Source organism: Ctenopharyngodon idella, chromosome 16, assembly GCF_019924925.1.
Source record: "Ctenopharyngodon idella isolate HZGC_01 chromosome 16, HZGC01, whole genome shotgun sequence".
In the NCBI taxonomy this organism is placed as follows: Eukaryota; Metazoa; Chordata; class Actinopteri; order Cypriniformes; family Xenocyprididae; genus Ctenopharyngodon; species Ctenopharyngodon idella.
In genome coordinates, this window is record NC_067235.1 from 22,917,605 (window position 1) to 22,941,223 (window position 23,619).

General features: G+C 38.4%; 1 protein-coding gene across 5 annotated transcripts in view; it reads right to left on the minus strand.

The window, feature by feature from the left end:
- The window catches only part of sema6e (sema domain, transmembrane domain (TM), and cytoplasmic domain, (semaphorin) 6E), a 154,843-nt gene that overhangs the window by 89,792 nt on the left and 41,432 nt on the right, over positions 1 to 23,619 (minus strand). Inside the window, exon 1 of one of the 5 annotated variants that reach the window (XM_051866639.1) lies at positions 13,097 to 13,115. The exons of 3 other annotated variants lie outside the window; for them this stretch is intronic. The gene's annotated coding sequence lies outside the window, so the exon portion shown is untranslated. Of the gene's footprint in view, positions 1 to 8,851; positions 8,871 to 13,096; positions 13,116 to 23,619 lie in introns of those variants that run through there. One more of the 5 variants, XM_051866640.1, reaches the window with a different exon arrangement.

Here is a 23,619-nt window from a genome sequence, read left to right on the forward strand (position 1 = left end):
TAAAGTTCATCCAGCTCCACAACTTTGCTCCAATTCTGTCCTCTCTTTCTCTCTCCGTCTGTCTCTTTGTCTATTTCTCTCTCAGAGCGTCGTGTTCTCTCTCTTGACTTGCTGTGATGTTTTTGTTCTTTTTTCTGCAATGAAAAGTCTGATCTGGTCTGGCTGACGGCAACATTCACTGACTATTCATATATAATTTATCACAGAGAAACAGAAAGAGGGTGAGAGAGTGAGAGTTTGTCCCTACCTCTAAGAGATTTAAATGTTGCATTCACACACACACATGAAAAAAAGCGAGCTGCATCAGGCGGTTGATCCTAAAAGACGCTGAACTCAAGACCACAAGATTGAGCAAGAACAAAAACAAAATGTACAACACAAATATATCTAAGACCTAATCCAAATATCACAGCAGGGGTAAAAACCTTGTAGTTCAAGCTTAAAAACACATAAACTGTCACGAATCACACAAGACGTCACTTCAAATTGTTTGTTCAGCTAATAAAACCCGACATTTGGAATTTTCCTTTTGTGGCCACATTAGCCCTGCTGTACCTGTTGTATTGTTAACCAAGCGTTAACTGTTACCCCATGCTCTGTCAACCCCAGTGTTATTAAACATGAACTCTCGCCCCAGTCTCAGTCGGAGGATTTCTGTCTCTCATTATCCACTCAGTCCTTATCAGAATATAAATAAAGAAACTGAGGTCTAAAAATGGAGTTTAAAGATACTGAGAAGCCTCTGTTCTTGAAATCAAAGGATAGCTTTCTAACAAACCGTGACTGGAAAACAAATGAAAGCTAAAACAAAGAAACATCAGATATGATGGAATGATGAAAAAGTATCTGATTCTACCTATTAGTTAGTAACAGATTTTTAATGATTTTGTAAAAACAGCAATATTGCGAAATATTATGACAATTTAAAATAAATGATTTCTATTTTAATATATCTTAAAATGTATTTTATTCCTGTGACGGCAAAGCTGAATTTTCAGCATCATTACTCCAGTCTTCAGTGTCACATGATCCTTCAGAAATCATTCTAATATGCTGATTTGGTGCTCAAGAAACATTTATTATTATTATCAATGTTGAAAACTGTTGTGTTGCATAATATTTTTGTGGGAACCGTGATTTTTTTTTTTTTTTTTTGAGGTTTTTTTGAGGTTTCAGGTGAATAGAAAGTGGCATTTATTTGAAATAGAAATCTTTTGTAACATTATAAATGTCTTTACAGTCATTTGTGATTATTTCAATGTGACCTTGCTGGAAAAAAAAAAAGAAATTAATGTTTTTTTGTTTTTTCAAAAAACAAAAATCTTACTGACCCTAAACTTCTGAATGGTAGTGTAGGCGTGCATAGTTAAAACAAATAGGATAAATCAAGAGGAAGTAGAAAGAAGATGCTTCCCATTTTTTGAATTGCTGGTGTCAAAAGCTGTGTGTTGAATCAAACTCTAGGGTATACTGCTGAAAATGTACATGTCAGTTGATAGAAGCTAGTCAAATTAGACAGGTGCCAACATGGATAGACTTTCATAAGATTCTTTTTATTTTGGTTCTGTGTTGGCTTTCCCCTTGATATCTAATATTTGCATCTAGAAGCAAAACCAGTTGAGAACTGCTGATCTAAACAATATAAAGTCGAATAACTGATGTTGTTGATGTTGTGAAGAGATCTCTTGTGTATGTGAATGTGTGGGTGAGAAAGGGAGAGAGAGAGATGAAGGGGTTCAGAGCTCATACAGGGTCAGTTCTTCCTCCTCGTGATACCGTGGGAACGGATAGATGGGTTAAAGACACAAACGGATCACTGTATCTTTCCCTTTGCTCTGTTCCAAAACCTAGCTGCCTAAAGAGGGAGCATTTTAAGGCATCATATACATGCTCCTGATGCTGTTCCAAAAGCTAGGTATCTTAAATATGCCTCCTAAGAGCCCTTATTTTAGGTAAATAATAAAGCAGCATCTCAAGTTTCAGAACAAGTAATCCAGAATGGGTTATGATGAGCCAAATCAAAAAATGATTTTAAGATGGCGAACAAGATGAGAGAAATGTTGACTCTTTAAATAAAAGTATAATTCATTTAACATACAAAAAATTAAGACAGTACACAGTTACACAGTAATTTGTTCATTATTAAGTGTGTTTAGGATTATTAGAGTTAGCTTAGCAACATGCTAATGTCAGATTCCATTGGAATAATTTTTTTTCTTGTTTTAAAAATGTCTAAAGCAGAATCTGTTAAATGCAACAATCTGTTATAACTATAGACTACTCAATTCACTGCAATACAGATAGCATCAAAACAATGCTACACAGCTTTGACTTCTACAACCAAAAACTTCCTTTCACCATCAGTCAAGGCTGCCTCAGTTTCTTTCCTGCTACACCTGCTGCCTCTTTCTCTCTCTCGTTCTCCCACCACCTTTCCTTTTACTTCTTTCTTCTCATCTTTTCATCTTTGTCTTTTCACTCTTGCTCACAGTGACCCTGACATGTCCTTTTCCCAGTGTCCACAGGAGTCCTGCTGTTCCACTCCTGTCAGGTGACAAGTGGCCTTTTAGCTGTGTCTCGGACCACCTATTTCACCCTCTCTCTATGTTTCCTCAGCTACAGGATGTCTAATACTGTATACTTACTTTAAAGGGATAATATCACAGAAAATAACTATAGAAATATAATATAGCATTTATAACACAAACCCTACCAAGACCACATTAGTGATGTCAAAAACATGAGAACATTTACACATAGGACCGCAAATTTACAAACCAATGCTTACTCAGTATTCAGCAATGGTGATAATTTCTAAGAATGCGTCAATATTAAAAATCTAGCAGATACTGATAAACGGATAACTGATAAAAGCCTGATATTACGTTTTACACTATTTTGTCTAATTAAAATATAAATAAAACACTAAAAACAACTGTTTTAAATGTTAAAAATGAATTAAGTCATCACACATTACAATGTACAGTATGAAAAATGTGTATGTTTTATGGACAGAGCAGGAGGTGATGTATGTGCTTGTCAGCATGAAACTAAATCGAACTATGACATGTCATAACCACTATTCAAGAGAGTCTGGGGAAAATGTGCCTATTTAAAGTTTTTCTGACATTTAAAGTAATATAATCATTTTGAGATCAGCTAAAGATTACATTTAACACTGTTATTAAATTATTTATAGTGAGTTTTAGAAGATGCAAAGGTTATCAAATGCAAAAAAACAACAACAACAAAAAAAAACATCTATAATATCATTCAATAACTGATATGATATATTATGCATTACTAGTCATTTCCCATGCAAAGAGATTAGCCAATCATAACACAGATAATTTGCATATCACTAAATTCCAAAACAGTATCCAAACAGCTTATTAACCTAAAAGTATCAAAGTCAAATATAAGGTGGAAAATGATCATATAAAACTAATTACGACTGTTTTTGTGCAAGAAATCTTGACATATAAAATATAAAATTCTAAATACACTTCAGGGAATGAAAATAAACACTACTAAAGTGAACAACATGCCCTTTAAACTCTCATTTTGTGTTTTCAAGCAATGAACATTATCATTGACCCAACAAAATCACTGTTCCCTAAGGTTCCCCACATTTGTTACTAGAAACTGAGTCTGCACCATGTTCAATACAGCACCAACAAGCATTATATAGCAATACACCAAGAAAAGTAGTTGGTAGTTCAAAGGCATTGGCCACAAAATGTAACAATTTCTGTCTGGAATAAAAGGCACCGTCAGAGCACCCCTGGGCCAGTGGCCAGCGCTACATCCAGGCTTGAGAGCAATATAATGGCATCTCTGGACATTAATCACCCTGAAAGCCACAAGCAGCATAAAAATTGACAATCTGGCAACCCACTGCATGTCTTTATTAAAAACCACATCACTCAGGGCCTGCAAACACCCCTGTCCTGGCAATGAGGGCTGAGGTGAACAGAAACCAAGAAATAGAAAGAGAACGATAAGGAGGCAAGGTGAAAACGAAAGAAGGGTGAATGATGGAATAAGAGATGGAGAGATGATGAATGTTTAAACTACACTATGTTTTATGGACAGAGCAGGGGGTGATGTATGCGCCTGTCAGCATGACAACTAAATCGAACTATGACATGTCATCATCACTATTCAAGAGAGGCTGGGAAAAATGTGCCTATTTAAAGTTTCCCTGACATTTAAAGTAAAAAATGATAGTGACGTCAACTCAAATCCAGCACAATATTTTAAAGGAAATGGTAGTGATGTCACACATCGTCGGTAAGGAAGAGAGCGTTTCTACTGCAAAGAGCAGCAGGGAATGAAAAACACAACGACATGCCACAGAGGAAACAGAGGCAGAAGGCTTTAGCTCATTCAGGTGAAGCTTTTCTGTCAGCAAGAAAAACTGCCTGCCCAAGTCATTAATTCAAGCAACTGGTAATTTCCTTCTGGACAACAACACTTCCTCTGCAGGAAAGTACAAAAAGGAAAAAGAAGAAAAAAAAAAAAACTTTCATGTACAGCAGCTAGAAGTGAAAATGTACATCTATTACTCAAAACTCTGGAGTGTCCACATGACCCCAAAATGGTTCGGTGCATGTTTGAAAGGGGACAAATTATGGAAAACAGTACAGTAGACATACTCTCATGTTCACAACACAAAAGTACCTCCACACTCCACACAGACCACTTATGGAAATCAGGGCTCAGGACTGCGACTAAAATGGTCGCAAATGCGACAAAAAAGTGACAATAATAAAATTGAGGGAAAAGACGGCAAAGCTTTGTTTGTCCATTTGCGGTTTCATCTGATATTATAGAGTATGCGCCTATGTTTTCTGTACCAAACACAGCACAAGTTGTGATGACTGATTTATAATCAAAGGACACTCTTATAAACTTTTGAAGTACTTTTTAATTAGTCAGTCAAAAGGATACACAAAACACTTGATTACTTTTCCCAAACCGGTTCTAAAGATTTCATTGGTCATGTCAATCATAGTGCTGATTGGAACCTTAAACTTAGTATAGTGTTGGTAGCACATTGCTGTTTGTCAACCATCAATGATTTTTCTGAACTCTGAACTGAATCCATGAGGAGTGAACTTTTTTGACTGGTGACTTAGTGATTGGGTTGAACAAGGAAATCAGCTGGAAATCAGGGGCGGGGTTTGCATTAAACTAGTTTAGTGGGAAAAAAAATCATGCACACAAAACAGCCTCACAGTTATAGCAGTTTGAATCTCACTCTATCACTAAATTGTTCAGAGCTGATATTGAGTTCACAATTGACGACAGTAATATTTCAGTTGTCCAATTCAAAATGAATCAGGATCCATTACTATGGCGTTTCAGTTTGTGAGACTTACATCAGTCCAGTTACTGACTCGTCATCTTGACTTACTAATAAATATTATATAAAAAATATATATATATTATATATATATATATATATATATATATATATATATATATATATATATATATATATATAAAATAGTATAGTATACTGCGCACACAGCCTGACTGACAAAAGCTGAACTAGACTGTACACATCTGGCTTTGATCAGCGAGGATGTGACATCTAAAAACACACAGCACTAGCATTCACAGAGGGATGAATAGAGAAACAGAAATATTTAAATTTTGATTTTCACTCATCTTCAAAATGATAAATTCAATTGTTGTGCTTTTTTAGAACAAAAAAGGTCCCAATACTAAAGCCCAATGGAATTGTTGTGAAATCATTAGACGGCTTTCTATGTTTTTGCATGTATTAGCCTCTGAGGAGAAAAAAAAAAAAAAAAAGAGTCGTCTTTCTGCTAAGAGAATCTAAAATCATAAAACCTTATCTTAGTGTGTGAGAGAAACATGTTTAAGCCATCCCACATAAAGAGCAATGGTTCCTTTCCCACCTTATCTGTGCCATCTACAACCACCACACAGGTAATCCAGGATTAGGAGTCCATCATTGGACACCTTTAAACAAGGACAGACACGTCCACAGCACTCCCTGTGCTACCTGGCTCTGGTTCTCAATATCAGTGAACTTTGAAAGAGTTAATCTGGAACACATCTTCTGAACATCCACACCTTAAACCATTACATATTGTTGGACTGACTCTTGCAACATGACACGAAAATGTCTAGTGGTAATGTTCTGCAATTCAGCCAACATATAAAAAAAGCAGTGGGAGCTCTTTTTTATAAGACTGCAGGACGTAGGAGAATGCTGCGTGCTACTTGACTGAAAAGTATGAATGATCTGACTGCAAACTTTACCACTTTTGTGGGAAATCAGGTTAATCTTCAATGGATTTGCAAGAATACAAAAGAACAACCTGTTTCATTCTCTTTCACTCTCTAAACATCTGAACTAAAGGCTTTAGATTCAAAATCCTCTCCTTTGCTCAGGGTCTTCAGGCTTTTATGCTTCTCTGCTATCAGCAAATGCAGAAAAATACAGTGAAGAGTGGCATCAAAAACATTTCTGAACATTTAAAAATCACACCATTGTAAGAATTTCTTTACACTTGAAATCTCACAACACAACATTATCCTTCAAGTTTACAGACAGGTAAAAGACAAAAAATCCTTCATATTAGCACTGTATTGGGTCAAATTTTTACACTTTTGACACATTATAATGTACAGTAAGATGTTGTTGACTTAAAAATTTGCTAAATTTGACAAATTAACTTTTAGTGAGCGTTACATGACGGCAAAGATAATCTAAATGTAAAAACAAGGAAATTAGCTTCTTAAGATATAATTTATCGGTAACTTCGATATACTGTACACATTTCTGGTTCAGTGCTATTAAAGAGGTACTTGGGTCTTAGTGATGGGGCTGCAAGGATACATAAAACTGAAAAAAGTTTTGAAAACACTGAACTAAATACAATGACATTCATACATTAAGTGTGGCTTAAGTGTCCAATTTTTGGGCCACTGTTCTAGGACAAAAAGATCCTGCTGTACTGGGTCTAGAATAGATGTGGGTTAAATTAGCTGCTTTGCTCTGCAGAATGTGGTGCTTATTGACCAGAGAGCTCTGAGGGATTTCACCGTCCTACTGCTGGATTTTAGATTAGCTCAGGTATTTTTCACCCTCTTTGACGACAGCTGAGTAGATTTACAGTGAAAATCTTTTACTGAAAACAGCTGCTCATAGAAAAAAATGGTTCTAGTTCATAAAGGATATTCCAGGATTAGCTATCTCTCCATCCGCACACAGGACTCAGCAAAATGACCTTTCACCCAGAAAACAAATACTTCGCGCACAAGGACCCAACCGCTTCTCAAATTCTTTTTCTAAATCAAATCAACTTTAAATTGAACACTTGGCAGCAAAGAAACAGTCGAAATATGGGTCAGAGAGCTGTAGGAACGCGAATCATTGGATAGAAAAAGCAGAATGTGGTCAGCTTCTCACGGTTTTACGTTTTCTTCGATTGCAAAACATGTGGTGGGTGTCATCCAATAAACTCTGAAATGAGAAAGCAATGAGCAAATGCCACCAAAAATCCACTAAAATGGATCAATACAGAGAGAAAGAGAGAGAAGGAGAGGTTCAGCTCCTTTCGTGCAACACTAATGCATTTCAATTTTCCCTCAAAAGAAAAGATCGTTTCGGATCGTCGTCTTGGTCTTTACGGGCCGTAATCTCTTCATTAGGTCAGTTATGATTAGCCTCCTCAAACAAACAACTGCTACTCAGAAATAGGAATCTTAAAGAGTCTGATTACATCCAAAGCGTCGCAGTAGGGCATGTGAGGGGCTCTTTTATGAGGTGGGCTGTGTAAACATGAACTGAATGGCACTCACTGGCAGCTAGGTCTGAGTGAGTGATGCCTGAAATGAGAAGTTTTGCTTCTCTCCATCTGTAGCATCTGAGGAAAAACACATCTTCGTGCCAACAGATTTGTACACACAAATGCCTATGAATGCAGCACAATGGAGCTAAATTAGTTATGAGTAAACACACGACGCTGTCAACCTTGTTTAATCTTATAAATCCAGTCCTGGAACAGAATGTCCTGAAAATTCAGAAAATTGAGAGATTTGATCACATTTGTGAAAAGATGTTTAGAGATATATATTTTTTAAATTATATGTTGGAAACTGATCGTTGCTGGATTTTGAGACTTTACAGTGAGTTAGCTGGGCTTGCTATGCTTATGTACTAATAGGGACATGCGCAACATCTACCTTTTCTATTTATATGGTATAATGGTTAGTGTCCAACTAACAAGAACTTTCTCAATCTAGCAAGCTCTAATCTGGTTCTTACCAGTTTGCCAAACCCTTAACTAATGTAAAAATAGAACAAACTGTTAGTGATTACTTTAAATACAAGTCAAACAATCTAGTCCACTCAAAACAATGACACAAGACATTTAACATTTTGGGGCATGTTATAGATTTGTTGAAGATTAATAACCCTGGTTAGCAGTCAAATTCTGGCTATGCAGCACTTTGTTATGCTAAACAGCTCAATAGTTCACACACATTTAAAATATACACATTTGAAAATATAATCAAGTGTCATGACATTCATAACCAATTGAATATGCATAACAAACACAATAATGTTTCTTAATGAGTCATTAATGAAAGTGATTATAAAGTGTTAGTTCCGAATAGTTCCTCTGTTATTCACCACTGATCAAGCATACATCTTCTGAATCACCAAGACTGCTAAACAATTGTTTATCCAATGTAATACACTGCCATCATCAAATGAACATGGTTAGAGACCCACCCACCAACATTTACCTCAGTTTCACCTTCACCAAAGCAATTTCTTCTGCCCAGATGGGTGACCATCTCTTACCATTTCCAAATTTTTCCATCTGCAGTCTGAGCATTGACCCCACGGCAACTGCAAGCTGGTTTAAGGACACATCAAAAGTGTAATTCACTGAGTCTGAAGATTTCATAAGCTGGAAGAAGACCAGCTATGTCCCAGCCTCCCATTTGGTAGTGGATACGCTTCAGCAGCTCTCTTTACCTGAGCTGACAGCGATGCTTGGTCAGTGCTATCTGACAGAAACATTCTCAGCTGATTCAGGCAGTGATTACTGAGTTAAAGGCTGACAGTTGTGGAACGCCCTGATGGATGGACAGGTTGGGAGAGATTTTCACCGTTTGCTAAACATGGCAGTCTGAGTCATCAGACACTGTATCAGGAGTGAGGAGAACAACAGAGGGAACGCCGGGCTTCATTAATGCAATTATGTTCAAGGCCACAGGGTGTATGAATCATTATTGTCGCAGGATTGCATGTGTATGTTTCATTAATGTCGAAAAGCTGTGAGCGAGTTTCCGCTGAACAGTTGTTTACGTTCCGTACAGGCCGGTGTGCTGGGACCAAGAGGTAATTAGGTAACCATAGTAACCGGGGCTTATGGGGTCGAATCGTGCATGTTGTGCTGTGTGGACAGTTTTAGAGCAGGTGGACAGTCTGCCATGATAGTGTAAGTTGGCTCGCTGGGAGTGTGTTATTGGCTAACTGCAAGTGTGTGCGGTGACAGTAGTTGCTCTGTTCCGCCGATGCACGGTGGGAAGCCAGGAGCTCGTCGACAACAGCTTATCTGCCAAAACAGCTGGAGCCCTCGGCACCTCCCACAGAGAGGACACGCGCAAATGTACGTGAGCATCTGCCACCTGAAGGAGGATAGTCACTTATTCAGGCTACAGACAGAGAAAGAGAAAGACAAACATTACTTGCACGCAAGTAAACACACACACCCCTTATGTCTCAAAATCTACCCAAACCGGCTTTGAAACCATACTTTGTCCAACCTCGCCACACCTAGACTCACACCCATAATGCACTACAGAATAAGTGAGGGTTAGTGGTGCTCCACTTTTACCACTGCTTATCCTTAGGGTTACAGGTTTTTCAACTTCTGCATGGCACCTTACATTAAAGCCCTGTTTCCACCGAAATTACCTGGAACCATTTGTGCCAGGAACTTTTTTTGCCCAGACCTGTTGCTGTCTGCGTTTCCATCGCGGTCTAAAGTAATGTGAAGATTAGGCAAATTTGTCCAGTGACGCAGGACTGTGCACGACTTCCCAGTTCCCGCTGGATTTCATCCTCCGCCTATAAGCTTAATAAAGCCTGAACCTCGTCGTCAGTCCATCGGTCGTATTTTTTGTTGATTCAAATAGCAAACAACTCTTATTGCATGCACCGCAACAAACTTTTAAAAAGGGTTGTTGAAATAAAATGCTGCTTAAAGAGGGTTGCCAGGTTTTCGCAACAAAACTCGCCCAATTGCTCCTCAAAACTAGCCCAAGACTAGCCCATTCGCATTCCAGGGACTAAATATCATGTTATTTGGGGTTGATTCAACTCGCAGACATGAAAAACAACCCACGGCAACAGTGTAAAAGTAGCACAGTTCCGAGGGAAAACCGCGGACTTGGCAACACTGTGCGTGAACTTAATCAGCATGTTCAACGCCCAAGTCCCACCCCCGAAAGTTCCTGAACTTTGAAAAAGTGCTACCTCATGAGCAGGGACTTTCTGAGGGGGAAGTTTTACCCGAAACTCCATTTAGACCCTGGTCCCTCTGGTCAGAACACACCGATTACCATCCCAAAGTCCCTAGTTCCTGGGGAAAGTTCCTTTGGTGGAAATGCGGCTTAAGAGGTTTGTTTGAGGAGAGCTATGCTATCACTCCGGTTAAATCGGAATAGTTATAAATCTTGTTAAAATTGCTGCCTTAAAATCCAAATGAGAAAGAGCTTTACTGCGTTTTGCACTTCACACTCTGGGTGGAAAAGAGGTGTGACAGATGAAGCACCGCTGTTAAAAGAATATGAAGGAGATAAACAAACCCATCAGGTGAATATTACAGAACCCCCTGTGGCCAAACCACAGACCCCCAGACAGCTTAACCCACATTGAGTGTGAGAGAAAGACTGTTTGTGCGCTTCTCTGCCTGCCATTGTAATGAAATTAGAGAGAGAAGTCCATGTCTGATTTATGGCTGTGTCAGGTCTGAAAGCACCTCTTTTACATAAAGGAGAGGCACTTCCAAAGCACACGATTTATCATTCCCATCTCTCATCTCACCATCCATCCTTATTCACGCCAAGGCTCATCACCAGCCTTCCTCGGAAAACTCACTCTCTCTTTTTTTGTTCCTCGCAGTGCGGAGGTGAGCAAGAGGTGTTTAACCTTGCTGTTATTTACTGGCCCGCATAGACTGGCTTGGAGGAGGGAAGGGACAGATTGTATCCAGAGGGGCTTAACTGTGGATGCACATCACGCTGGGGTACACGCATTGTATGCAGCTGCAACAAAACAGAGGATTATGGGTTGCATATAAGGTTATAATGAATAGGCTGGGCCCTGGGCGGGTTAGCCTTTGTCGTGTGGATGGAAAGGATCTGTGTGTGTGCGTCTAACAGCAGGAAGTTGTATAAAAGATGTGTGAAGACTGAAGTCTGGACATTGTGTACAGCTGTGAGGCATCTTTTGTTGCTGAAAAGCTGTGGGGACGTTGGTCAGAGAATAGGCTAAAGACGTCAACACAAACACATCAGGTGTGGTTTCTGTGCCACCAAACACTAGTGGAGCATTTTTAAACAAGTTTTCTTAACATCATACTTGTTAAACTTTTACTCCCAACCCAAACTCACGCAATTCAGATAATGTCCAACTGGTCAAAAACATACAGTAAAAGCAGTTCAGTCTGATTCGCTGAATGAATGACTCTTATGATTGGTTCTATGAATCAAAAACATAAAAGTGCAACCTGTGTAGTTTAATTACAGAACCACTGACTCTTGTGATCAGTGAATCAGTGTAGAGCAGTTCAGTTACAGAAGGAATGACTCTTATTAGCTGGTTCTTTTTAGTGAATCAAAAACATACAGTGCAACCAATGCAGATCAATTCTCTATCACAGACTTTCACAGTTCAACCACAGAACAAATTACTCTTTTGAGCCTTAGTGAATCAAAGTTACTAAAAAGCTGTGTAAACAAGAGATTAAGTTTGTATACTATCAAAATAATCCCATCATTTGACAAATGGAATAGCATTCTTTTCTACATAATCTTTAAGAACAACCATCTCCAGATAGTTTGATAATGCATAGCATGTCTATAAATGTCCATCAGCTAGGCTAGCATGATTGTAGCAATAACCAGCACAAACTAGGCTAGCATGAAAATTCTTACTGGTCTAAGCATAGCATAAAAAAGCATTTCGCCTATATTCACATGGGTACAACAACAAATGAACAAATGAACACACCCTCAGAAGTGTATGCAAACACATTTTATGCTGACCTGTAACATTAACCTTGATGAGTGATTTAATGTGCGTCATGAGGTGAGCTAACGTAATCTTGACAGATATGAATATCTAAATTCATCTTTTGGACAGTCAGATTCCAGAAGATAAGCACACGCACACAAGCGCTAGTGCCACAGCTTTAGCATGTGTTATGAGCTTTCTCAAGAAAAACAAGCGCATGCAACATGTCAAAGCGTGTTTCTATGGCAGCTTGGAGAAAGTACTGCAGGGTTCTCAGACAAAAACAGCTCACAGAGAGCTTGTTTTACCAGTTATCTTTATTTGAATCACAGTAAACAAATAGCTGCACATGGTCAGGCATGCTAATGTCTCAACGCTTGACTAAATGGCAGCTGCGGGGTTCTTTCTAGAAGAAGCTCTGACTTGGATGGTGTTAATCTTATTCAAAGCGCTTTATACAGCCATGAGGTTTGGTTTAAGGTATAATTCCGTGATTACCCAACAAACCCTCACCCTCCATTTATCAAGATGCTAAACTGCTAATGGTTGGTCACCATTTAAAGCAATTAGGACAAGTCTAGGTCTGGGAAACTGGCCCATAGAGCGAGTTTCAAGAGTGTTGGTAAAGGTGAAGGAGTTTAGTGGAGGAGAGAGAGAAGGAGGGAGATGGAAAACGAGGGCAAATGGTTGAGGCGTCTATGTAATCGAATGTGCTAATTAACCTTAGCGCTTCCCAGGGAGAACAGGTGGAGGAAGAGAGGAATGGATGGATGGATGCATCTAATGAATACTCCTACTCACACAGTGATGTTTCCTGCAAGGGGCCCCCTGAGGAGCTCTGTCGGGCTGGGCTGATGAGGAAGGACTCATCAGAAGGACTGACGTGGAATCGGGACGATCAATGAGTCCGGTCTGAAAGCAGTCGCTAAGAAAAGCAACCGGTGCAAATGTGCTTGTCTGAGAAGAGGAATTTGTGGCACAAACAATTAAATTAATGTCTTTTATCTTCAGAACACTGAATACAACACAGAGGGAAAAGGAAGGAGAGTGTCTTTGTTCCACCGCCAAACAGGTCACCATGTAACAGCACCTGCTCAGAGTGAAGGACACTTCAAGGAACGGAGGTCTATTAGTGTGTGTGTGTGTGTGGGGCTCAAATCAAACTCCGAGGTGAGGGGTCCTCATCATGAGTCCCTGTCCCCGCTGTCATGTCCCCTACTGTCCCTCTGAGAACTGTCCTAGTTTCTGATAGTTATCTGTCACAGTGTCAAAGCTCCACTTTTTCTGGCACCAAAATTTTCCTCAGCTATTGTTCAGCTGAATGAAAAAAAAAAAAAAAAAAAAACCTGTTCGTAAAGAGACAGTTTACAAAGAAATTAAATTCTTGTCACTTCTTGTTACTCTCATGTTGACCCAAGACTTTCTTTTTTCCAAAACAACATTGGACCCCCTTGACTTTCATTGAAAGATAAAATAATAATAATAATAATAATAATAATAAAACAAAGTATCTTCTTTTCTGTTCCACAGAATCAAGTAACGAATTTGGAAATGTATTTGGCTATACAATGAAAGTCAGTGGGGTCCAGTGTTGTTTTGGGAAAAATAGAGTCTTGGAATAAAATGAGGGTAAGTAAATGATAACGGTTTTCATTTTTAGGAGAACTGTCCCTTTAAGAGAGAACAAAATGACATGGTTTTTGGAACTACATTCAATTGACCCGTCGCTGGGAGTTTGATTGACAAGCGATCAAACCAATCATAACGCAGAATCCACCATTTTGTCTGACAAAGCAGTCAGGAGTTAGAAGATTAATCTCGGTGGACTTGAACTTGAAAAATGGTGTGTACTGATGTCTTTTTGCGTTTGAAACAACATTCCTTCTCATGTTCATTCATGTTTATTTGATGCTATAATTTAACTGGTAGGAAGAGATGATCGGTTCACAATCCGCTTGAGCTGAGACTCTACAGCAATCTGTCACGACACATTAACCACAAAATGGTTTTTATTGTTCGAATTTCATAATTACACAATTTGAAAACTGAGACTTTGTTTAATATAAGTAACCTGCTCTGTCTTGTCTGTCGATGTGTTGTCAGTGTCCTCTTTGCTTCACGATGTATTTTTCACTCTGCGTGGCATGACAGCACCATGGCTTGTCGGACAAAGCAACAGTAACTAAGGTCTTTGCGAAGGGTCAATTGGGGGGGGGGGGGGGGGGGGGGGCTATTAATAGGTTAGTATTGCGAGTATTAATTACAATACTAAAATGTAAACAATACTGTAACTTGCCCCTTGGAAAATCTCTTTGATTACATGTTCCAGTGGACAAAATCAACATTTCATTTTCTTTCTTATTTGAGAAGCTGTTTCACTTAGATATATCAAGTCATCATAGGGAAGCAAAGACAATCGCAATTTATATCTAATAGCGACTTGAGTGATTCTACTCATTAGCTTCCAGATTAGCATCAGTTGATCATTTTTCTGCATGTGTGTCACACAAAGGTCCATTAACCCTGAGCACCTCACAGTGCAGAATAGACACCTGCAGATTGAACAACACAGCTGCTCAACTGCCCTGAGAAAATAGGAGCGAACAAGAGAAATACTGCGCAATTAACAGACCCAATCTGGTCTTTTAAAAACTAAAAGTAGCTCAGCATGGCACTAGCAATGGCAAGACCATGGGCTAGATTACTAGGGAACGCACAAACTGATAAGAAGGTGACGCGTACCTTGAATATACTATTGGACACTTTTGGTAAAAGTATCTGGCAAATGCATAAATGTAAATGGAATTTACTGTATCAATAAAGTGATATTCTACAGACTAAATGTTCCATGCCTATTAGCCTAGTCTTAGAAAAGCTGCTCATTTCTGAGTATAAAGCACAATTAAAGCTTCATAAAATATATATATTCATTCTTTTTAAAAGGTTTTCTAGCATTTATGCCTATAGTATATGGCTTGATGTGATGCTATATAGATAAAAAGACATATTTGTATGTACATGAACATTGTTTTATAATGAAAGCCTTACCCAAGTTAATGTTAAAGCTTTAGTTTCATTAAATATAATAAAGCGAGTGTTTAACAGTAAGGCGCACTGATTATATTGCTGCAGCACTATTTCCTTTAAAATATCCATTGTGATGTCATCAAATTATCTACAGATGAAAAGAAGCTGTTAAGTTCTGCTTTTGTCACCTCTCTTCTCAACTGGTCCTGCTCAAAGTAGATGGTTACCTCCAGTGAGACCCCCCTCTCTGTTTCAAGTCTGTCTCTCCTTCTGTTTCTTTCTCGGTTACCTGCAGCCTCTCTCTGGGTCCATCGCCACTCTGTCTCCATGGCAACGGCTGCCAGGGCTGAACGGGCAGTTTTATGCTAGTCCAAACACAAGCGGGTACATGTGAGGGTAAGGCCGGACACATGCAGAGCACAAAGACACTAAAGAGCTCTCCATAACAGAGATAGCCCCGTCTCCTCGCACCCTTTTTCTCTCTGCTTCCTCTCTGAACACTGCCAAAAGAGCAGAGATGGAGAGAGAACGTGCGAGAATGAAAGAGAGAGGGAGTCAAAGACAGAGCTGTCTCTGTGAGACTGAATGGGGTTGTAGGAAAGACTTCATGCTGCATATACCGCAGAATCAGAATGTTAATGCGGGCAGACAGTGAAGAGAGAACATCCCCTCTGTCTAAATGTCATCTCCTGTAACAAGGTAACATGGGTAACATGCACTGTGGATTCGGCCAGGTGATGGATACAGCCTTTTATTTATTTCTCTCTTCCCCCCTGCTCGCTTTCATGCAATTATTCCTTCTTGCCCTCTTCAATCTCTCCATCCACCTCTCCATCTCTGCCAGCCCTCTCTCTCTCTCTCTCTCTCTCTCTCTCTTCCTCTACCAGTCCGCTCCCCTCTGTGTGATCTATGGCTTCATTTCCAGCAGGTCTTTCTGCCAGAATAAGATTACAATCTGTGCAATTGAGCAGAAACTCGATGGATTTGGTCCAAAAAAGGAGTAAGAAAGGAGCGAACAAGAAAATGTCTGCCTTTTTCTTCATCTTTTCCTTCAAAATCTGAAATCAACACAAACCGAGAAATTAAAGAGGTTAAAGGTATATTCATAAATGTATATAGATATATACAGTATACATACAAAATTACATTTAAAATAACTATTTTATTTTAATACATTTTAAAATGTAATTTATTCCAGCGAAGGCAAAGCTGTATTTTCAGTATCATTACTCCGATCTTCAGTCACATGATCCTTCAGAAATCATTCTAATATGCTGATTTGGTGATCAAGAAACATTTCTTCATATTTTTACTGTTGAAAACATTTGTGATGCTTAACATTTTTGTCAAAATCATAATAATGTTTTTTAGGATTTGCAGTTTTTTTTTTTTCAGGATTCTTTGATAAATAGAAAGTATAAAAGAACATTTATTTGAAATAGAAGTCTAATAAATGTCTTTACTGTCACATGCAGTGTTGGGGGTAAGGTATTACAAGTACTGTGAGTTACGCAATCAGATTACTTTTTCAAGTAACTAGTAAAGTAACACATTACTTTTAAAAGTTAAAACAAAATATCAGAGTTACTTTTTCAAATAAGTAACGTAAGTTGCTTTATTTTTTCATTTATTGACCGACACCTCTCCTGTCCACATGTTGAGAGAAATTGTAAGTGATCTCACTTTAATCTCACTTTATTAACCAATGTCTTTGCTGCTGACCTTCAATAATCCAATTCCACCATACCAATAAGCAAAAATGACTTTAGATAAACATTACAATTATTTCATTTTTTGTTTTGTTTTTATTACTGAAGAGTGTTGAACTTTCTTCTCCTGCGTCCTATTCTTCTGTGATTTTGAATAGCAGCACAGCTGAAAGGTTTGTTTGAACTGCGCCCTCTACTGTACAGGTGTGAATTAGCATTTCCTTTTGCATTTGTACTTTTGGTGTTAAAGGGCCTTTACATTTGCCAAAAATAGAACTTTTTTAGAATTTAGAACATAGAACAAACAAGCAATAGAACTTAGAACAAGCAAGACAAATTTTTAAACAGTTCAAAAGTTTACAACCACTGAACAAACAAGGGATTCATGAACAACCATCACAAAAAAAAAAAAAAAAAAAAAAAAACAGCCATGGATCATCCAGGTAATGACACACAGTATTAAAGGGGTAGTTGTTCACCCAAAAATGAAAATTCTGTCATCATTTACTCACCCTCAAGTTGTTCAAGTTGTTGAACACAAAGGAAGATATTTGGAAGAATGTCAGTAACCAAATAGATCTCGCCCCCCATTTACTAACATAGTAGGAAAAATAAATACTATGGTAGTCAATGGGGGCAAGATCTGTTTGGTTACTGACATTCTTCCAAATATCTTCTTTTGTGTTCAGCAGAACAAAGAAACTCATACAGGTTTGGAACAACTTGAGGGTGAGTAAATGATACAATTCTCATTTTTGGGTGAACTATCCCTTTAAGAATGTATGTAAACTTTTGAACACAGTCATTTTTAGAAATTCAACTTTTATTTTATCTTGTGGACTATATGTAAACATCGTATTCAGGACAGTACTAAATACAAAATAACATGCATTTTGTATGATCCCTCTTATTTTGTTAAAATAATTAACATTTTACAGATTCTGCAAGGTGTATGTAAACTTTTGACCATGACTGTATACAGTACATAAAATACTAAAACACAATCTTGTAATGCCTATTTTTTTATGCGATTTTTAGAACCTTGACTTTAAGACACCAGCTCCGTATTTTCACATTCCTCTAGGTTTCTCATGTATACTGTAAATAAATCAATCCTGATTTGTTATGCCACGCAAACACATCTACTGTGGATATAAGTGATTGCTAAACCATGTAAATATACAAGTACTGTGGTATAATAAACCATAAAGCAAAACACATTTCTACCACAATACATACCAGCCCTAAAGAGATTTTTTTTTTTTTTTTTTTTTTTTTTTTTTAAATGACACAGGATAAGAACAATGTAAGAGACAGGTATGTAGACAAAAAAATTAGGTTTAAAAAAAGCTCAGAATATGCAGACAGGCAGGCGGAGATATGAAAAGAGGTGACATTGGTATACGAAGCAGGCATACGAGTGAGAGAGTGGGGGCCGTACGAGCACTCTGGCCTTTCAAATGGCTCGTTATCGTTCTTTGCAAAAGGGCAGAGACACAGATAAATGCAATATCATTAACGCAGAACACACACATAACACACGCTACCTTTAGTGGTTACCACGGATACAGCTGTTCCGTCGGCATCTTGGCCCGATTACAAAAGCTCAAATTCACAACGGTGGATATTTTCTAATCATTTGAAAACAGGCTGTGCTTAAAAGGTTTTAAATTAAAAGGAGACCATGTCAATACATTCGATTTTTGACCGCAAAGCCTTTAAACCATTTAAAGCCTACCAAAATTTGCATTCTGTCTGTGTAAAGTCACCCGACTTAACAGCCACACAGGAGGGAAACAGGTAAAGAAGTCTGCTTGTCCTCACAGATGTGCTGGGCTACAACAAGAACCGCGGGACCTTTAATGCAAGCTAGCGGATAGGTGGAAGTACAGAATGACTGCAGGCCTCTGTCACACCAATTACATCCCGGCAGACATTTCTCACCTCCCTCAAGCAAAGGCCTGCAGCTGTGCACAACACAGCCCTGAGAAAAGACATTCAGAGTCCACACAAAAAGCCAGAGAAGTTCAGAGAAAGAGAAACTTGCACCCAAGTGTGTGTGTGTGTGTGTGTCTGTACACCAGTGTTAAGAAAGCTACTTTTGAAACTGCGGCTTACCAAACTAATTTAAAATACTTCAACAATTGTCAAGCTATTCTAAAAGTTACTTAAAGTACATTAAGGGGCAATATATTTAAGATATAAATCATTACATATATCAAATTATACATTGTCAAAAAAAAAATTTAACAGCCCAGTGACAGTCTATGCAACTACCATTTTGATGCTTCAAAACATTCATAAAGACATCATAAAACTAATCCATATGAATTAAGTGGTTTAATCCGAATTTTCTGAAGAGACACAATCACTTTATATGATGAACAGATTTAATTTAGGCTTTTATTCACATATAAAACATTCATCAACTCACACATCAGATATGGTAAACGGAAGCTCAAGCATGTTTGCTTGACGTGCGAGAACCAATGAGGTTCATTCTCGTGTCTTACGCAGAACGTTTGAGCTTCCGCAAGAACAAATGAAGTTTGTTCTCGCATGTCAAGCAAGTTCTGTTTACGTTCCCTGATTAATGTTTATATGTGAATAAAACCGTAAATTTCATCAGTTCAGCATATAAAGCGATCGTGTCCCTTCAGAAAATTTAGACTAAACCGCTCAATTCATATGGATTTTTTTTTTACGATCTCTTTATGAACTTTTTGAAGTGATAGTTGCTTAGCTGCATATATGGAGGGACAGAAATCTCTCAGATTTCATTAAAAATATCTTTATTTGTGTTCCGAAGATGAACAAAAGTCTTACAGGTTTAAAAGGATGTGAGGATGAGTAAATTATGACATTATTTTCATTTTTGGGTGAACTAACCCTCTAAGTAGTTTTGCTACTTCCAGTTAGTTAAAGGGTTAGTTCACCCAAAAATGAAAATAATGTCATTTATTACTCACCCTCATATCGTTCCACACCCGTAAGGCCTTCGGAACACAAATTAAGTTCAATCATGACAACTCTCGGAGTGGATTAAATTCAACCAGCATTTATTGGCATGGGGCATGAAGTATACATGGCTTGATTTTGGCGTACGAGATCTGCTACGCTGCTGCTGTTGCTGCTGCTACTGCTGTTACTGCTGCTGCTGAGCAAATACAAATATGTTCAGCTTAGTCAAATAAAACAACAAAGAAAAGGCTGCTGCAAGAATGGTAGAACCCCGTAGCAGATCTCTACAGGTGGCGCTGGGGAGGAGGAGGGATAACAGCGCTTCACATTGCGTGCTTGTTGATCACAGGCTAGGGTACGATATATATGGTTGCGTGGATTTGGAATTACTTCTGAATGGCTGGTGCCACGGCATAGAAAGAACCAATCAGCGCTCGGTTAAAGTGTCATGATTGAACTATGTATATATTTTTGATTAAATCCGATGGCTCAGTGAGGCCTCCATTCTCCATTCCTCTCTCAAGGTCCATAAAGGTACTAAAAACATATTTAAAACAGTTCATGCGAGTTCAGTAGTTCTATCTTAATATTATAAAGCAACGAGAATATTTTTTGTGCGCCAAAAAAACAAAATAACGACTTTAACAATATAGTGATGGGCCGATTTCAAAACACTGCTTCGGAGCTTTGCGAATCGAATCAGTGACTCGGAGCACCAAAGTCACATGGTTTCAGCAGTTTAGCCGTTTGATAGGAGATCCGAGTCACTGATTCGATTCGTAAAGCTCCGAAGCAGTGTTTTGAAATCGGCCCATCACTATATTGTTGAAAAGTCGTTGTTTTGTGTTTTCTCGTCGCTTTATAATATTAAGGTAGAACTACTGAACTCGCATGAACTGTTTTAAATATGTTTTTAGTACCTTTATGGATCTTGAGAGAGGAAATGTCATTGCTTTGAATGTAGGTCTCACTGAGCCATCAGATTTAATCAAAAATATCTTAATTTGTGTTCCGAAGATGAATGAAGGCCTTATGGGTGTGGAACGGCATGAGGGTGAGTAATAAATTACATTATTTTCATTTTTGGGTGAACTAACCCCTTAACCCAGTGCAAGTCAGACTTTTCACCACTGCATAAAACCTGTCCACTTTGCTGCTTATTTTGGCCAGAAATTGTCCATTTAGCCAGAAAGAGATTGTCTGTGACATGTAAAGAGACCATTCACAGTTTATGTTTGTATATGCTGTTAAGCGGCAGGTAAATCTGAAATCCATGGCACCACTATAATAGGCCGGCACGCAAAAACTCATTCAAATAATGACAGTCTGTAAACGGCTGTAGGGAAAACACAGTAAGAAAAATACTGAGACTGAGATTTTTTTTTCTCTCCAAAGTATCAAAAACAGACAATTCACAGACACAACAGTGGAATATCCAGTTCTGCTAGTGAATATCTAGTTTACTTGCTATTAAGTGCCTCAAATAAAACATTTTTAGGCAATCATCTATGTGCTTTTTAGTTCTGTGTGGCAGACAGTTAGTACTGCAAGTATACGATTGTGAAAAAGAAAACTTCAAACTCCAACGTGTATGACGTTACAAGCTGATGATCATCTTTAGACATCTCAAAGACAAACAGGTATGCAGAACAAACAACAATCTTGAGACCCACTGAGATTAAACTTCGTCCAAGATCACTGTTACACAGAAACAAATCTCGCATACTATGACACAGAATTCTGATTATCTGAGATTATGTGGTCAGGAATGAGAACAGTAATCTTCAAAGATCACTGGCTTCTGCCAGCATCTGGGAATGTCTGCTATCTGTTACATTCATAAGCAGTTCTGATAAAACGAAGAGTGACACCCAAAGTGACTCCTTGAAATTTTCATGACAAATTTTGAAAGTGCTTGAATTTTGATAGAAATCACCATCTTTAATATTTTAATTATAAAAGAATCAATTAAAAACTAATATATATATATATATATATATTATTTATTTATTTAAGAAGTTATTTGCTAGCAATACTTAAATTTTTCATTAAATTGTAAGTTTTGTTTACAAAATATTTTAATCATTACAATTTTTTCACTAAAACAAATATGCAACAAGTTGAAAATTATACAGCTATGATGAAATGTATATTCATGAGCAGTTATACTGTCACATGATAGTGTAAGATGTAAAACATTACTCATCCGTTTCTATAAGCTGTTGTATGAACAGGACAACCCCAGAGACTCAACTGTTCGTAGATACGGTTGTCGATCTCAAACACTAAATGTGTGAACGAGCCACTGAGAGGCTGCACCACACAATGACAAATGATAATTTCACATCTGCATCTTCTCTGGAGAGCATACAGATGACTACTTATTCCAAGTGGGGCCCAAAAATTTCATTACACCAGGAGCTACGGTGTACTTTGGAAATTCTTCAGACATCTGTTGAAACATCCCACAGACCTTCGCGTGTGTTTTAGCACATCTTCATCTTATCGGCCTTCTTCAGAGTAAAAGAGTGGTGATGAAAGGGACAAAAATGAAACACCTCCACAAAACATCTTCACAGCTGTTTGAGCGATGCGGTGAAGTGCTCGGTTGATGGGAGATAATTAGTATTTACTGTGAATAAGTGAGGATGCCATTAGCAGGTCTTTGTCTATGAGACCTTGTCAGTGAATGCCTTGAGCGCCTGCGTAATCGGCGATACGGCACAGCGATGGTGGAGAAAACGGAGAGTGACTTGCTTTTCCCTCAGATGACAAGACTGATTTAAATATCAAAACAGAATGTAAAATGGTAATTAAAACCCAATTACTCCGTACGCGGTTGAAAAGTCAATTAGAGACTTCAGAGGCTCGGCGAAGACAGATGCCAAGGTGAGCAACGAGGGGAGATGGTGCCGGGCCCTCCAGCAAACCTGACAGGTAAGAACACACCTGGGAAAGCTACAGAATGAACTAAACATCATCTGCAGTGTAAGAGCCGGCAAGAAAAGACTTCACTCACGGTCCCGACGCTTTCTCGAGCGGCCCGCATTTGGGATGGGGAGAAAAAGAGGCTGTCAACTCCATCATGGCCTATCCATAAATGATGAGCAATTTGCATTATGAGACATTCAATTAAGACCAAAGAGAGAAAAAAGAAGGTGCGGAGAGACAGAGGGAGTCCGTAACAGAGTGAGAGAGAGAATTACAAAGCTCGAAATTTAAGTGGGCTCCATCCAGCATTCCAGTGATGTCCCTTCTCATTGATCCTTCATTAGTTATTTATGTGGCGGTAATGAGGGCTGAATATGAGGGGAGAGTGTGTGGGTGGTGGTGCCAGACCAGAGTTTTTGATCACTTGTATTTAGTTCCAGAAGAGACGGCTGGTGTTAAACAGAGCTAGAACAGCACTGACAGCCCCTCGCTTGGGTTCGGACTAGCTTAACTAACAAAGCAAAAGCGGGTTTAACAACACATACGGAAAGATCCAGCCTCTTAAACGCACAAGGAGATAAGAGAGAATTCAGTCTCACGTCCCACTGGACTACCCAAGAGCTGTAACAGTACTTAACCTTGCATGTTAAATATTCAACGACTCATAATATGAATATTCATCTTTTTCAAACGTGA